The 6,296-nt window shown below is 41.2% G+C and overlaps 1 pseudogene; it reads right to left on the bottom strand.

The window, feature by feature from the left end:
* Positions 1–1,531: 1,531 nt before the first annotated feature.
* On the bottom strand, positions 1,532–3,757 carry LOC114634891 (annotated as a pseudogene).
* Positions 3,758–6,296: the final 2,539 nt, after the last annotated feature.

Below are 6,296 nucleotides of genomic sequence, written 5' to 3'. Positions count from 1 at the left end.
CTTCTCAGAGGACAGCCATGCTAGGCCCCTGTCTGCAGCCACAACATGTCATCAGTAGTAGTGTCAGGGTTTGGTGCCTGATCATGGGATAATTCCAAATTGGGCCAGTCACTGGATGGCCTTTCCTTCAGTCTCTGCTCAATTTTTGTCCCTGCCTTTCCTTTAGACAGGAACAATTCTGGGTCAAAAATTATGAATACGGGTGGCTAGTCCCAACTTGCTGGGGGGAGGGTGCTGTCTATCTACAAGAGGTAGTCTCTTCAGGTTCTATCTCCCCACTGTCGGGTATTTCGGCTAAGGTCACTATTCAATGAGTCCTGTGAACTTCTCCCATCCCAGGTTTCTGGGACTTTCTATATGTTCCACTAGACTCTCACCCCCACAGCTACATATTTCCATTCTTCTCCTGGCCCTCTGGACTTCTGCCCTGTTTCCCACAATACTCGATGCTGCCGCCTTTCCCTCCCCCCTTCCCTCTTCTGCCCAGATCCCTACCTCTCTCTGCCGCCCATGATTATTTTGTTCCTTCTTTTAAGTGGGATTGAAGCCTCCTCTCTTGGGCCTTCCTTCTTGCTTGACTTCATATGGTCTGTGAGTTTTATAATGGGTATTCTGTACTTTTTAAGCTAATATCCACTTTTCAGTGAGTACATTGCATGCATGTCCTTTTGAGTCTTGGTTACCTTGGTCAGGATGATATTTTCTAGTTCCATCCATTGGCCTACAGAATTCATGATATACTTATTTTTAATAGATGAATAGTATTTCATTGTGTAAATGAATATTTTCTGTATCCATTCTTTGGTTGAGGGACATCTGGGTTGTTTCCATCTTCTGGCTTTTACAAATAACAGTGCTATGAACATAGTTGAACACATGTCCTTGTGGTATGGTGGAGCATCTTTTTGGTATAGCTGGGTCTTTAGGTAGAACTATTTCCAATTTTTTTTTTGAGGAACTGCCAAGTTGATTTCCAGACTATAATTCAGGTTATAATCCCACCACCAAAGGAAGAATGTTCCTCTTTCTCCACATCCTCACCAGAATGTGCTGTCTCCTGAGTTTTTGATCTTAGCCATTCTGATAGGTGTGAGGTGGGATCTCAGTCGTTTTAATTTGTATTTCTCTGATGACTAAGGATGTTGAGCATTTCTTTAAGTGCTTCTCCATCATTCAGAATTCCTCTGTTGAGAATTCTCTGTTTACCTCTGTATCTCAATTTTAAATTGGGTTATTTGGGTTTTTTTGAGTTTAACTTCTTGAGTTCTTTTTTTTTTGTTTGAAAAGGCTTCAAATGTATTTTAATAAGATGATGCTGCATTACTTCTCCATTTCTCAGAAAAATTTTCAAATTGAAGGTATCAGCAACAAATCATAGTATACCAATAAAAATGCACAGCGTAACTACCTAAGATAGGCACGACTAAGAGCTACTGTCAGACCTTCAACACACAGCAACCCTGTTCCCAAGATTGTACTAGGCCTATCAAGAAAAGCCGTGAACAGCAACATCAGAGACACGAAAGTGTAGTCCTTACCCAAGGAAAAAATGGAGGCAAGTTAACACAAGAGTTTAAGATATACTAAAATGAAAACCTCTAAGAGAAAATGTCTTCCTTAGGACATGAAGGGGGTCATATATGAGATATAACAGAACCGTATGTATGCTGTAACCTCTGTGGACATTTGTCTGAATTCTTACCTGGGAGTGAATGGAGGAATGGGGCTAGGTCATTGGAGGATGTTTAGGTTTTGTGGTATATATGGCAGTGTCTCTGGGGTTGAGGGGAATAAAGATGAGAAAGCAATTAAAACATGATGGAGAGAGAGAGAGAGAGAGAGAGAGAGAGAGAGAGAGAGAGAGAGAAAGAGAGAGGAATGATCAAGATTAATGGAGCTGTGAGTCCATTTTCCTATGGTTCTCCAGACCCTCAACAGTCAATATACTTCAGGAATGCACCAGACAGACTTGAAAACGCACTATACCACAGACTTTGACATGTTAAATACCACCCCTCCCTTGCCCCTCTGCCTTCAAGCATACTCCCTAGAGTAGTACAAGCAGGGAAGACCTATCTATTGGGAAGAACCCCTAACACTTTTCCAGGGTAGAATTCTGGCTAGTCCAAAAAGGGCCCTTCTTTTAAGGGCTGCAGGAAACTAGACAATGCAACTTTATCTAATATCGGCGGCGTCTATTTGGAGCAAATTCAGCTCCTGGAGCTGGACGGTTGAAGGCAGGAGGAGTTCCACCAATTGCTCCAATTCCTTCCATTGTAGTAGCTTGGCCAAAACGTTCGGTTGTTGGTGGGGTCAATCCCAGGGTCCCATCTGGCATCATGGTGGCAGGTCCTGGAGGAGCTGGAGTACCAGGTGGCACAGGAGCAGGGGGCATGGCGCCTCTATTGTTTATGCCCATAGCACCTCCCATAGCCATTTGGCCCATCCGTATCTCTTGTTCTCTCACATCATAGGCACATGGGAGATATACCGCATCAGGGAAAGTTCCCTTGAATCCTTCCTGCTGTCGCCGCATCATTTCTTCTTGCTGTCGCCGCATCTCTTCCTCACGGTGCCTGCGCTCCTCTTCCTGCCTGAGTTCTAACTGCTTTCGTTTCTGAACCTCTTGGTTATGCAGCTCCTCCATCCTCTGAAGCTCTTCTTGACGTCTCATCAAATCCTGCCTCATTAGCATAACCTGGTGCTCATGGCGTGCTGCCTCCATTTCCATCTCCAGCTTCTCACGAGCCTCCTTGATGTTCCGGTCCACTTGATCCTGCTGTTGCTTCTCCATCTCAATGAGTGCTTTCCAGCGCATGGCATACTCATACTCAAAGGACCCAGGTTGTGCAAATCTGGGTGGTTGTTCTCTCTCCTTGTGAAATTGCTGGTTCTTTATAACCAGTTTCTCTGGAAGTCCCTCTTCATCATCTAACTGGTCCATAGGCTCCACAGTCACAGGTCGAGGAAATGTGGTTAGGAAGAAGGAGCCTTCACTGCATCTGTCCAGAGCTTTCCGAGCAGCTGGCTTCCCTGAGAACTCAACAATGCCTTTCCCTGAGGGCCTTCCTCGGTCATCCACAATGACTACAGCCCTCTCCTCCTGGCCAAACACAGAAAAGGCTTCTTCCAGCAGTTCGTTGGACACGTACTGAGGAAGGTTGCGGACTGTAAGGGATGCACTGTGACAGGCAAAGCGCACTCGCAGCTGCTTTCCACGGAGCGGCATATTGTCCAGCTCCACTTTGGCAATTTCCTCTAGGGTTCGTGTTTCCAAGCGAATAAAGCCAAAGCCTTTATCCTTATGAATGAAAACTTCGCCTGCTTTTCCATATTTCTCAAAAAGTTTCCTCATTTCCTCCTCAGTGATGTCAGGGGGAAGATTGCCCACAAAGAGACGGCTACGTTGGGTAAAGGTCTTCTCTCCTGGTTTCCTAAAATTCTTCAGGTCAATAGTCAAGCCTTCATTCTGGCTACTGGCCTGCTGGCCATTTGCAGGTATTGGTGGAGGTGGCTGTTGTTGCTGTTGCTGCTGCTGCTGCTGCTCGTGGTGCTGCTGGTGATGATGTTGGTGATGCTTCCTTGGAGTATGATTCTGCTTCTCCAAGTTAAAGGTTTTATTGCTCTGCATTTTTGCACCCTTTACTTCGATTTGAACACAGCAAAGTGTCTGCCTCCCAGTCCTCTCGAACCCCGATTGCCTCTGCCCACAGTTCTTTGCTCAGAGTAAGGGCGAAGCTGCACGGCCTCCACCGTCCTGAGAAAAGAGCGCCTCTTGAGTTCTTTATATATTTTGGATTTTATCCCCCTATTGGATGTAGGGCTAGTGAAGATCTTTTCCCAATCTGTAGGTTGCCATATTGTCCTATTCGCAATGTTTGCCTCATAGAAGCTTTCCAGTTTCATGAGGTCCAATTTATCAATTCTTGATCTTAGAGCCTAAGCCATTGGTGTTCTGTCCAGGAAGAGTCCCTCTGTGGCCATGTGTTCAAGGTTATTTCCCAGTTTCTCCTCTTTCAGATTCAATGTATATGCTTTTATTTGGAAGTCCTTGATCTATTTGTACTTGAGCTTTGTACAAGGTGAAAAATATGTATCCATTTTCATTCTTTTACATGCAGACCACCAGTTAGACCAGCACCACTTGATGAAGATGCTTTCTTTTTTCCACTGTATGGTTTTGGCTTCTTGACTGTCAAAGATCAAGTGTCCATAGGCATGTGGGTTTATTTCTGGGTCTTCAATTCTATTCCATTAATCAACCTGTCTGTCTCTATACCAATACTATGCATTTTTTAAAATCCCTATTGCTCTATAGTACAGTTTGAGGTCAGAGATGGTGACTTCCCTAGAAGTTCTTTTATTGTTGAGAATTATTTTAGCTATCCTGGGTTTTTTTGTTTTTCCATATGAAGTTGAGGATTGTTCTTTCCATGTCTGTGAAGAATTGTGTCTGAATTTTTGGGGACTACACTGAATCTGTAGATTGCTTTTGATAAGGTGGCCATTTTTACTATGTTAATCCTACTGATCCATGAGCATGGGAGATCTTTCCATCTTCTAAGGTCTTCTTTGATTTCTTTCTTCAGAGACTTGAAGTTCTTGTCATACAGATCTTTCACTTACTTGGTTTGAGTTACATCAAGATATTTTATATTATTTGTGGCTATTGTGAATGGTGTTGCTTCTCTAATTTCTTTCTCAGTCTGTTTATCGTTTGTATAAAGGGAGGCTATTGATTTGAGTTAATTTTATACCCAGTCACTTTGCTGAAGTTGCTTATCAAGCTGTAGGTGTTCTCTGGTAGAATATTTGGGGTCTTTTATGTATACTAGCACATCATCTGCAAATAGTGATACCTTAAATTCTTCCTTTCCAATTTGTGTCCACTTGATCTCCTTTTGTTGTCTAATTGCTCTAGCTAAGAATATCAAGTACTAGAGAGAGAGGGTAGCCTTATGTTGTTTCTTATTTTAGTGGGATTACTTCAAGTTTCTTTCCATTTAATTTGATGTTGGTTGTTGGTTTGTTGTATATTGCTTTTATTATGTTTAGGTGTGTGCCTTGAATTCCTTATCTTTCCAATACTTTTAACATTAAGAGGTATTGTATTTTGTCAAAGGCCTTTTCAGTATCTAATGAAATTATCATGTGATTTTTTTCCTTTGAGTTTATTTACATAGTGGATTAAGTTGATGCATTTTTGTATATTGAATCATCCCTTCATCACTGGGATAAAGCCTACTTGATTGTGGTGAATACTAGTTTTGATGTGTTCTTGGATTTGGTTTGCGAGAATTTTATTGAGTATTTTTACTTCAATACTTATAAGTGATTTGGTCTGAAGTTCTATTTCTTTGTTGGCTCTGTGTGGTTTAGGTTCCACGGTAACTGTGGCTACATGGAATGAATTAGGTAGTGTTCCTTCTGTTTCTATTATGTGGAGTATTTTCAGGAATATCTTCTTTGAAGATCTGGTAGAATTCTGCACTAAAGCCATATAATGACTGTTATTTCTTTAGGGGTTTTGGAACTGTTTTGACAGTATACCTGATTTTGATTTAAATATGGTATGTGGTTTCTGTCTAGAAAATCATCCATTTCATCAAGATTTTTAGTTTTGTTAATATAGGCTTTGTAGTAAGATCTGGTGATTTTTTTTTAAAATCTACGGTTTCTGTTGTTATGTCTCCTTTTTCATAATGGATACTGTCTCTGTGTCCTTTAGTTAGTTTGGCTAAGGGTTTGTCTGTGTTGTTGATTTTCTCAAAGAAACAAATCTCGCTTTTGTTGATTCATTCTATTCTTCTCTTTGTTTCTAATTGGTCGAGTTCAGCCCTGAGTTTGACCATATCCTGCTGTCTATTTCTCTTTGATGTGTTTGCTTCTTCTTTTTTTTTTTTCTTCTAGAGATTTCAGGTGTGCTATGAAATTAATAGTATAGGATCTCTCCAATTTCTTTATAAAGGCACTTAGTGTTATGACTTTTCCTCTTAGCGTTGCTTTCGTTGTGTCCCATACATTTGGATATACTGGGCCTTTATTTTCACCGAATTCTAGAAAGTCTTTAATTTCTTTATTTCTCCCTGAATAAGTTATCATTGAGTAGAGAGTTGTGCAGTTTCCATAAGTATATGGACTTTCTGGTTTTTTTTTTTTTGTTATTGAAGTCTAGCCTTAGTCTGTGGTGATCTGATAGCATGCATGGAATTACTTCAATCTTCTTGTATTCATTGAGGCTTATTTTGTGTCAAATTATATGTTCAATTTTGGAGAAGGTTTCGTGAGATTCTGAG

The sequence above is a fragment of the Grammomys surdaster genome, unplaced genomic scaffold, assembly GCF_004785775.1.
Source record: "Grammomys surdaster isolate TR1022 unplaced genomic scaffold, NIH_TR_1.0 1136, whole genome shotgun sequence".
NCBI classification, from domain to species: Eukaryota; Metazoa; Chordata; class Mammalia; order Rodentia; family Muridae; genus Grammomys; species Grammomys surdaster.
The sequence above is the reverse complement of the archived record's forward strand: the minus strand, read 5'-3'. Positions and strand labels throughout refer to the sequence as shown.